This window comes from Molossus molossus, unplaced genomic scaffold, assembly GCF_014108415.1.
Source record: "Molossus molossus isolate mMolMol1 unplaced genomic scaffold, mMolMol1.p scaffold_m16_p_11, whole genome shotgun sequence".
NCBI classification, from domain to species: Eukaryota; Metazoa; Chordata; class Mammalia; order Chiroptera; family Molossidae; genus Molossus; species Molossus molossus.
The window spans coordinates 79,661,468-79,673,164 of NW_023425346.1; the positions used below are offsets into that span (position 1 = coordinate 79,661,468).

General features: G+C 40.3%; 1 long non-coding RNA gene across 1 annotated transcript in view; it reads right to left on the reverse strand.

Annotated features, from left to right (window-relative positions):
* LOC118625756 overlaps window positions 1-9,671 on the reverse strand; it is a 44,207-nt gene extending 34,536 nt beyond the window's left edge. Inside the window, exon 1 of the long non-coding RNA XR_004958717.1 lies at window positions 9,593-9,671. This is a non-coding gene — a long non-coding RNA (uncharacterized LOC118625756). The remainder of the gene's footprint in view (window positions 1-9,592) is intronic.
* Window positions 9,672-11,697: the final 2,026 nt, after the last annotated feature.

The following is an 11,697-nucleotide window of genomic DNA, read 5'->3' on the forward strand; positions in this document are numbered from 1 at the left end:
CCTCACTAAGACTTCCTGTCCTTGCCCATGGTTGCAAGTTGCATTTAACCAATAAAAGGCTCTAGTAAAATAATGCAGAAAGGAGAAAAGAAAAGTTAGGCTAACTGGTCTCCTGGCTACCAGGCACACTGGACAGTAGTTCTGCTACCTTACCTGTAGTGACAGATCCCGTGAGACAACCCCTTCCCACAGCTCAGTCTCTGTCTAAATCTGGTAGCTACCCTGTTTTCCTGCATCTTCAGGCCTGGGGGCAGCAAGCTTCTGGCTTGCTAATCTCTCAACACTAACCCTTGTTGGCTTCCATTACGCTGCTCATATCTGCAAATTGTCCCCATATTAAAATCTTTTCAATTAACCCTATCTGTCTCCTGATAGACCCCTGACTGGTACAATGTCTAAGGTGAGTATGCAACAGCTGCAAGAATGTAGAGAGGGCAGAATAAGCAGATGGCTGGTGTTCAAAAAGCAGAGGTAGTTGCACAATGTCTGGAAAAGCAACGGAGAATGGAGCCTGGGCAAAGAGTGATTTGATTGGAGACTTTTTCAAGAAAAGTGATGATGTTACCCAAAAGTCAGGATTCAGATGCGGGGAATAGAATGCTGTGGAAGAAGATGAGCTTATAGCATCCCAAATATAACCTTTGTTGGTAGTTTTGCAACTTCTAGTGGGAAATTTGGAGGGAGTGGGCTGATGGTTTCACAGAACTTCGTTTACAAGACTTACGGATGGGGAGGAGCATTCGTGGATGCAGCACCATCACCTTTTAAAAGTTGTCCCATGATTTGCTTCGAGTCAAAGTACACCACTATCCTGTCACCTTTCTAGTGCCAGGAGACTTTCCTCTGCTTCTTACCCCTGCTCAAATTGGGTGCCTCCTGCTGTAGTGAGCAGGTATGAACCCTGGTTCTTAGCCAGTATCACTTTTACTTTCTGAACCAGACTTTGACATTTTGCCCTAGTTTTGGACTGTCCTTATCCCATCTTGAATTGGCAACCTTACTGGCCCCTATCAGCCTCTAGGCAGGTCAGGGCAGAGGACAGACACACCTCTACACATGGACTTCCTCAAAAGCTGAACTTGGGCCTTGGAACCTGAGCCCTTTGGCAAAGTGATTTGAACAATAAAACCTTACTTGTGCACAATATACTTTCCCCAAGGACTTTCAGCTTTATCTCATTTGTGTAGTCTTGATTTTTTTCTACCAGGATGCAGGTCAGGGGGAAAAGGCAAGTAAAGAGACTGAGAAGTTGCCCCACAGTCAGATTCCATTTCCTTATTGCCCCTAAACTTGCTCTCATAACGTTGTAGGAATGCACCTTAGGTAAGCAACTCCCAACCCAACCTTTCCCTTTCTGCCTCCACAGGCAACAGAAAGGTAGTATTGCCCAAGGTGATTTCCAAGGCTTCTATCATTTAGGTAGTAACAGAGCCTGGTTCTTAGCCTGTGTGTCTAGATAAAAAGTCTTTCAGTGCTCCCAAATAATGAAGTCTGGGGGAACTGACCCAAACCAACTGAATTCACAAAAATGGAAGTGTCAATCAAAAAGCGGTGCTCTAAAACTTTTTATCTCATATCAGTTATCATTACAATCATGAAAGGTCCACAGGTTCTGCTCTTAATTCCTTTAAGACAAAGAAATTAAAACACAGAAAAGTTACATAACTTGCCCTAGGTAGTAAATAACAGAGCCCAGGTTGGGACCCAGGCATCCAGCATCCTTAACAAACACACTGGGCTTCAAGGTGGCATGCAGATTGGACATTCATAAAGTGGTGTTTGGATCTCACATTTTCCCCCTGAGGAAGACATATGGAAATGTAATCTACAGTCAAAATTGCTTGGTGAATATTAAGTACAAACAAATGGGAATTAGATTTTCTTAATGAAGGGTTCTTCAGCTAAGAGTACTTGAAATATGTTCTTCTCCACTGAGAAACACAACCAAAGAGATAACTGGAATCTTCCAGCGAGGGCTCCTCTTTCTCCTTCATGTGGGGGATTCTTGGTCCCTTCTTTTTCCTCATTCTGCCACTGAGAGTTCTCCTGTAACACATCCTCCTCTTAGATATGTGAGAGTCACTGTCCCACAGCGTTAAACATGCTAATTGCCAGGTTTCCACAGCAGCCGTTCTCTAATCTCTTGATTGAAACTTAATCTGGAAGCTCATTAGCCAGCCTTTCACAAGTTATAATTCTGGGTTTGTTTTTACTGACTCTGGCCTCATCCTTTTGTGTTGAGTTGCTTAGTTTAACTCTGAGACGCTTTATAGTCATTCTTAAGTACCCCCAAATCCCCTCATTTCTAAAGCTGAGTTTTTTAAAAACTTTTTTCTTATGTTGGGGCATTTTCCAAATCAATATGATATAGTAAGTAGGTAGTCAGACAGACCTGAGCAGAGTAGGAACATAGGCCAGGTACTGAATGTCACCAAGGTGGAAAGCCCCCCTGTGCCTAGCAACTGACAATTGTAAGGTGGGACCTCACACCACAGCGCAACAGTTCTTCCCTTAGCACAGCGGTTCCCAACCTGAGGGTAGTGACTCTTTTGGGGGTCAAATGACCCTTTCACAGGGCTTGCCTAAGACCATCGGAAAACACATATTACCGATGGTCTTAGGAACCGCTCCTCTATCCGTCTCCAGGCCGGTCCGCCCACATGCAGATACGCCCACATATGACATGAGGAACTTCTTAAAGGGTTGTGGCATTAGGAAGGTTGAGAACAACTGTTTAGCATATCACAGTTTAGATCCTGACCTTTAATGTCACTGGTCATGCATTTCAGACCCTCCCCCTACCTTTCCTCTCCTGGCATGTCATTAGTCATGTGGTTGACCTCCTTAGAAGAGTCATACAACTCCCATACATGCCCCTGCACACCACTCCCTTAAGCATTAAGCCCTAGAGTTAACATCTAGGCCTCGGTTGTGTTTTAACTCTAGGCCCAGAAAAGCAGCAAGTCCAGGCAGGGCGATGCCGTGGCTGACAACAGGACCAGCTGTGATGACTACTGACAGTCTGCCCTGATGCTGACCATGACCCTGAAAGGACACTCCTGGAAAGCTGATGAATATACTATTGAGATCCTCCCCTAGACCTCCAGATAAAAACCCTTATGACAAAGGACTCAGAGCACCCCCGCCCCCCCATACTTTCTTCCCTCAAGATGTGTACCTTTGCTTTCTCCTAAGCTCTGAGGGCCTTTCTTTTGCTTCTGTAACTTGTTTCCTGAGCCCACACAGCCCAGCTGGCTTGCTTCTTCTGTGTTCACGTCTACTTCTGTGACTTTCTAAATAAACTTGTGTTTGTATTTGAGTCTTGCTTTTGAATTCTTTCTCAGCCCAAACTCAAGGACTGAGGTCTAACATCTGGTGCTGTTTGCTGTTAACAAATAGTCATCACAAGTGTCCTCCATTTGGAAATGGAAGAAGAATCTAGACCTTTGATGCATTATTTTATACTGATTGCTTTGTTCAAAGCTCTCTGATGTCAATTGCACAGAGATAAAAGATGTTTTCTGGGAGATGCTAGGGAAAGAATGAGATGATATTAAAAATATTGGGCAGTTCTGTGCTGGACAACAAAATAGGAAGAGGCAGCGTGACTTGTACTCATGAGTAATCTTAAAAAGTGGCACATTTTAAAATGGGAAGTGTGTTGATGTGACTGTTCAAACAATTGAAAAGATTTTAAGAAAAGAAATCTAAAAGTAAGACTTGATTTTCCACATATTTCCTTTACCGTTACCCACTACCAGTTTGGGTCTGAAAACACAAACTTGGGAAGCCAATTCTCCAATTACCTGCCTCATAAACTTATATAAGTTAATAAGTTTATAGGTTTTACAGCTATCTCGTAAACTTATGCCATTCATACATTGCTCATAAGTCTGATACTGTATATCTGTGACATGAATCTAGCAACCTGACCTTGGTTTAATGTTTTAAATATATTTAATATATAATAATATAATGTAAATAAAATACATATGATAGCAAAGCTTAGGAAAAATAACAAAGAAAATGCTAAGTGGAGTATAAAAATAGTCCTTTCAAGTCAGTGTTCTTATACACCAAGAGATGTGTTACATGAAATCATGGTTACTTTGCACAAAAAAACTGACATCAAGAGAACAGTAAAACACTTCAAGCATCCCTAGCAATTCTTAATAGTCTAGGAAAAGCCTATCTACTTCAACAGTAATAAAGGGCTTTCTTATCTAGAGAGTCATGTGTTTTGAGAGATCAAGTTACAACAAAGAGACTTTGGAAACCTTTGTGTCTCAAGCAAACTTGCTTAATGGGACCAAATCATAGAATGGTTAAAACACCAAGAACAGAAGTCCATAGTCCACATCATTGCACACCTTGAAGGTGTGTTATTCATGGTGACCACTCTCCACTCTTTTCTCCCCTACTCAGCTACAAGGGTTTCACTGGACTTTCTTGCCCTCTGCCTAATAGTGGATTTGACCTATGAAATACCTGTAGGAGAACAGCTATGGGTGAACATGTGGTTTGTGTATTTATTTCCCCAGCTCCCTTTCTGTTTGTTACATCTCTACATAGGCTAATGTTCACACAAGGTGGCCCTTTCTATATTCATTTGCGTAGGGGTGGTAACATCTCCCTATTGTGCTAGTTCTGAAGTACTGTACCTGTTATAGAACAAAAAGAGTTCAATTACCCGGCACGCGTAGAGCCAAACACTAAACACCAAGAATTGCAGTGGAGAATACTGGCCACTTTTATTGAATGGCGCCATCAAGGAGAACAGGAGGCTAATGCTCTAAAGCCTGAACTCCCAATTCTGTGTAGGTTACAGATTATATAGGGTAAAATCACAAGACACCATGGATTAGGGATTCAGGGTCATGCTGGCAGCTGATTGGTCAGGGATGGGGTAAGGGTGATGAATCATTTCTTCAGGCTTTGAGGACAGCTCTGAGGTCTTTTCTGGCATTTCTCTGTCTAGTCCCATGGGAAAGTAGCCAGGGGGTTGTTCCACTTAGGGCTCGGGAACTGAAACATAACTCAGGCCAAGATATTATCTTTAGTCCGCCAGAGGTCTGGGCTGTGTGGCCATTAGTCAAGTCTGGGTTACTGCCTCCTGCTCCTCGGGAGTTGCTGATTATCTGGGGTAAAGACTAGGTCTCTGAAGAGGAGAGAGGGAGAGAGAGAATTTGTCAGTCATAGGATGCTCAGTGCTCAGTTTCATGCATTCCACTATTGGTCTGCCTGATGCTGCCCATACCTGTGAGTGGTTCCCTTAGGAAAGTCTCATCACTTTACCCAGTTCAAATGGGCTGTCTGAGTCTTTCTAGAACCCTGACTGATACAAACATTAAGACTGAAAGTACCCATATCCAGCGGTTTTAGGTGAGGTCATTTGTGGTAAAATGAGAAGTGATTTTGAGAACTTTGCCAACTATCCAGATTCTCATTGATTAAGTTGAGAAATATATAGGGCAAATTTCCTCAAGACTGAATTTTTATTTTACCTCAGAAAAAGAGTGGGGATGATGAGAATAATATCGGGATTAGGGATTAAATCTTAGAAGAGAAGAATGAATTCATTGTTCACTTTAACTATAAATTAAAAAGTGGCTAAAATTCAGTTAAGTGAGGAGATAATTTTGAGGGTTCTTACAATCGAAACCTTCAAGGCAAAACTGGAAGTTCTCATTGCACATGAGAACATGATCGTAATAAAAGCAAAGTGTGAAAGCTGGGTAAAGAAAGCTGATTCTGTGGCTCACCATTCTTAGTTCTTGAATTTAATGAAAATTATCAATTTAGAAATAAAATCAACAACTCTTTTCAGTCACCTCTCATCACTTAAAATGTCCTTTGAGTGTTTCTCTAAGGCACATGTGAAACTGATGAGTGGATTGAAAACCCTCATCATCCACATGTCAGAAGTGACAAGACCTCACAGGAGAAGGACGTACTAAAATTTTTAGCAATAGTAGTATAAAAAGTTTTACTAATTCTCCTCTTGGCCACATTCTGCTTACCTCAGTTTTCTCTCAATAAAATGTAACCTCCAGGAGAGCAAAGACTTAGTCTGTTTGGGCTGTTGTAATAGAACACCATTGACTGGGTGGCTTATAAACAATAGAGATTTATTTCTCACAGTCCTGGAGGCTGGGAAGTCCCAAATCAAGGTGGTGGCAGATTTGATGTCTGCTGAGAGCCTGCTCCTGGCTCATAGATGGCCATCTCACTGTGCCCTTACACAATGGAAGGGGTGAGGGAGCTCACTGGGGTTTCTTTTTATGAGGGCACGGATCCCATTTATGAGTGCCACCTTCTCGTGACTTAATCACCCCCTGAAGGCTCCACTTCCAAATACCATCACACTGGGGATTAAGATTTCATCATATGAATTTGGTAGGGGTAGAGGGCGCATAACTGTATCTCTTGAAACAGTATCAGACCTAGGCATTTGACAAATATTTACTGAACAACTGAGCAGGGGTGCTTCTTCAGTCACTACTTAGGTCTAGCCCATAAAGTTAGAAAGAATCTATTATAATTTCTATACACATATCTAAATTATTGACCTCACAAAATATTGTAAAACTAAGGCAGAGATGAGAAACAGCCTGGATGAAGTAGGGAGCTGATTGGATTAGCTTATTGTCTTTTAGCCAGAGACACAGGGAGACAACTTTTCTTGAAAGAACATAATCTAAAATATTTTTAAAATTAAAGCAATATGGAAATAGTAGGGGTTTAAAAAATTCAAATGCTATTTATAGTTAGAATATGAGAAAACAGGTGTATTTTTCTTGCAGTTACTGCCTTCCCAAGATGCTGAAAGTTCAGGTGACTCTTCTGTGCCTTTAGCCGTCCAGCTCAAAGGCACTCAGGTAATAGAAGGTTTAACCATTGTATCTAGAACAATGTGAGCCACCATTACTGAGTTACTATTTACTAAGTCTCTTTGGCTCCATTTTCTGCTCATCTTCCCTTTTGGGTATTTTTAAAAATATCCTGAGGCATGTACAATACATTTTTAAAATTTGTCCATTAATTTTTATCTTTAAGATGGTAGATCAGTCATTACCTGAACCCTCATTTACATGCAAAGCATTGTATCTGTGAATTCTAAATAGAGTTCTTTTTATTACTTTATGTCTTAGGTTGAGTTATCTGAGAACAGACGATGAGATGGAGATTCACATGTAAAAATATATTGGGGCGTGAGTGTGCTCAAATCAATTCTTGTGCGGAAGTAAAAGAAGTAAAATTATGCAGTCAAGGAAAAAACTTGCATGGGAATGCCTTTGCAACAAGGTCTGCTGTAACTGGGATAACCATTCAGAGTGGACCAGTCTTAAGGCAAACGATCTGGACCTTTGCATCCTCTTGCGTCCTCAAGCACATACCATAGATCACTCAGTGGATGTGAGGATGGGGCTGCTTCACGAATCAGGTATGATTTCGGCCAGGGAGGCTCTATTCCATTTAAGAAAATTCCTGAACAACAGCTCACTGAGAGCCTCAGCTGCCAACAGTCCCATGACTGGGAGCATGCCTGCTTGGTCCTCAAGGGAGGATTTTTGGGATACATTACTACGGTGGGGTTCAGATGCCCTTTGAAGGACTTGCATTATTTCTCAAGAAAATAGTTTTGTTGCTTCTGTTGTTCTGGACATACTTGCAACCTCAAAATGCAGTTATTTGGGACTTCAGAGGGAAGTATACATCCCTCTCTTCTGGAGTTCAGAAAAATCACAGGCTTTGACTCTGTTCTTAGACTGGATTTTCCCACTTCTGATATCCTGACCAACTCCTGAAAACCAGTGTTCAACTTCCTTTTCGCAAGAAAATTTATTCAAGTATCCATGGACTGTGAGGTTATATTCCAATTCTAATCCAGTTCATTGCTAGTAAGCCTTGCATTCATACTGGCAACAATATATTTAAAAACCCTTGGGTCCATGACTTACTTTTCATAAGCTCTTCTTCTTGAATTTATTAATATTTGTGTTCTTTTCTAGTTGTTTTTAGCTTAAGGATTGGCTTCACTCCGAATAATGTATTGAAAAAATAATTGGGTGAAGAGTGGTTCTTATTGTGACCATGCCTGTAGAGTTTTAGTAGGCACTCAGTGAAGAGTTGAGACAGCTCCAAAATGCTTTCTTCTTTCTCATGGACAACTGGGATCTCAATTATTGAACTGGCCTTTCAAATCTCTCACTAACAAGTATCCAACCCTCTCTATCCTCCAGCTTTCATATCGGAAGGAGCCAGTTTGATTAGCTTTGCTAATCACCAATTCCTTTATCAGATACAGCTCCCAATATCAAGTTACGTCATGGATCATCAGCATTCCTATGGATGGCTGTCCTTGAATCAAGAACCACTGCTGGTCTGATCAGCAGCTATCCTCGCTCTTCAAAGAGCCTGGCACTGTTGAGTGGGTGCTACAGTAAGAGAACCTGCAGCTAGAAAAAGGTCATGACCAATGTATAATACTTCTCACTTAGACTATTGTTTGAGGGCATTGAGTACCAAATGTTTACTGTGTACCTGACAAATTGATAGCTCTTTTTATTTGCTGCAGAGTTACTCCTTTCAAGTCTTGTGAGATACATTAAAGTCCATATATAATTTATTTATATTCTTTATTATATTTGTATTCTGGTTACATAAAAAACACTTTGAAGATAATTGCAAAAGTTATAACAAACATGTACTAACAAGAGTGAATACTCTTAAAGAAAAAATGCTAAGAAAATCAAGTTTTCCTGATAGTATTGAAATAAAAATCACACTTATTATTTTTCATGTACACATGTGGTAAAGTATTAATGGCCTTCTCAAATAATTTTATACCAGGGAATCACAACTTGAATCACACGTAGTCTTCAAAGCTTCCATCATGAATACATAGATTAGTGTTCAAAATTATAGCATGTAAAATAAGTGAAACATTATCAGATAGCATTGTTGTTAGACATCTTCAGCATTCAATACTAATAGAATTTTTGAATTTGTTACTTATAGTCTTATGTAACCATAGCTAAACAAAACTATTAATTTGAATTTGATGACTGAGCAAATGTAGAATTATTTTATTTCTTAAATGGTGGAAATTCGTAGTTATTTTGGATATCGGGAGAAAGCTTATATTTTACTGTTAAAATAGAGAAGTACTTTCTCTTGAGGAAAGCATAAATTTAGCTGAGGCTGGGAAAATTTTATTTTCATAAATATACTAAATTGAATTGAAATTTTTTTTAGTGTTTTTCCTAAATCTAAAATGTTAGTGAGAATTAAAATATCTACTTATGAACTACCATAGCAGCCCCCAGGAAAAACCAGTCATTGTGTTTGCTCCCAAATACTTTCCTGCCCTTCTTTTCGCTAACTGGCTTCCAGCTAGTTTAGCTGGTGTGAAACACTGATAGAAGCTTGGAGGGCAGGAGGTAGGAACCTGGGGGTGGGCATGGCATTCTCTCTTTCTCTGTCACTCCTCTGGTTGTGTTTTCATGACTGCAACTGCTTAGAGTCCCAGGTCTCCTCCGGACAACCCCCCCTCCCCCCCCCTCTGCTCCCAGCTCCTGCTGGGCAGTACCTGCTATGGCTTTAGCTCCTGCCAAGCTGTCCAGCCTCTGGGTTCTGCTAACACTAGCTCCTCCCTGCATGCCGCCAATCCTAGAGAAAGCAGCAGCTTCCTGCTGTGGCTAATCTTTGAGTGGCCTTGCCATTTCCTGTTTGGCTTTTTAGCTTCTTCATCACAGTGTAATTAATTTCTTTTATTTTATTCCTTCTGTTTGAGATCGGGTGTGTTTTTGGTTTCTTGACTGCACCCTGAGTCATATGGCACTCCATTCCCCCCACTTTCTATGCATGGAATAGCTGAATGGTAGGACTGGACATTAAGCAATCATACAGTCTACTACTTCAGATGAACACATGTACAGGTGGGGATAATCAATCTCCAGAAATATACATATAGGATATTTCACTTATATTTAGTTTTATATTATTTATACTTCAACATTCTTCTTTGGGATCTACCCCCCCCCCCCAACTTTCAGTGACTTTCTACTCTAATTCTTTATACATGAAGATGTCAGAATGACATTCAAATGCTATTTTATGCATGTTACTTCTTTGCTCAAGCATCTGGAGGATATTTCTTTGGTGAAACAGATCCATGCTCCTTAGTTCAGTTGTAACAGCTCTCTCTCAATCATTGTCCTCCATCATTTCCTTCGTCCCATATCTTTATAACCTTATATCCTATGTTATGTTCCAATGAAGCCTATCTGTTCCAGTCAAACTGTCTTGCTTTCCATTCTTAACATTCAATTTCCTGTTCTCTACCATTGTATCTTCACCAGGGCAGCAGCACCCTTTCTTCTCACAGCTTTGACACTGATAATACCTTATACAGAAGAAGAATAATGACTTGTAATTAATAATGCATTGTCACATGCATGTATAACTTCTCTAGACCTCTCTCTTCTTAAATATTGGCATTTTCCAGGGTTCTAGTCTAAGCCCCATTGCCTTTTTATTCTAAATTCCACCCCCTCTTTTTTTGATGATATCCTTCATTCTGATGAGTTTAACTTCAAATCTATGACTCCTAAATTTAAATACCTAGTCTCCAGACTCTATCCTGCACTTCAAACCTTGTGTTTCTGGCAAACTAAACACTTCTGTGTGGTTGCCTTGGAGGCACAAAGACCTGAAAATGTCCCAAACTGAACTTACTCCTCTTTCCCCATCATCCCCAGGCCCCCCTGTCCAAGATTCTCTAGCTTTAATTAATAATTTCACCTCTTAACTAGAAACCCGAGTCTTTTTTGATGCCTCTTAAAAGCTTGACATCTTTGATCTATCACAGATTCTGAAAGAATCTTGCCTTTCCTCATCATCAATGTTGCCTAAGTCTTTTAGGAGGCCATTCTTGTAGACAAGCTCTTCAACCTCATCCTCCATCTCTCTTTTCTGGCCCATTAATGCACACACCAAACTGGCTTTCTCTCAATTCCTAAAACATACTAGTCTCAGGAATATTTGCAAGTACTGTACCTTTTTCTGTAAGTTCTTCACAAAGTTATTTTTTTTTCTCTTGTTCATTCCATCTAAACAGGTTCTCTCTTACCCCAATACTCCCTACCACACAGCCTGCTGTTAATACCCTTTATTACACCTTATCACATCTGCAGATATTTTATTCATTTGGTTAGTCTTTTATCATCTGTCTTTCTCACTAGAGTTTAAGCTTTGTGATCATTTTACCCTCAGCAGATTATAGGTGTTGAGCAAATACTGTTGAATAGAGTTATGGCTGATGGAATGAATAAACTAATAAGGGGCTTCTGTCTGTCTCCCCAGTCCTCTGTATTCCACCATGCACAAAGGAGCGTAAAATCCTTAGATGGTTTTCTATTTTCTGTAATAGTCATTCTAACACATAGCAAATATTCTTGAGATTTACAATTGTAGCAAGAAGAAGGGTTCAGAATCTTAAGTTTAAATTGAAAATTCAGGAATGAGCTCCTTACCATCACCTCTTGGCCCATGGAAAGTTCAAAGGTTTGAGCCAGTGCTGGTCAAATAGCTATTGTTTTAAATTCTGTTATCTGGCAGACAGGGAAGTAATGAAAGCACTGGACTATACACCAGAGGATCTAGGTTCTCATTTTTGATGGTCACCTGACCTTT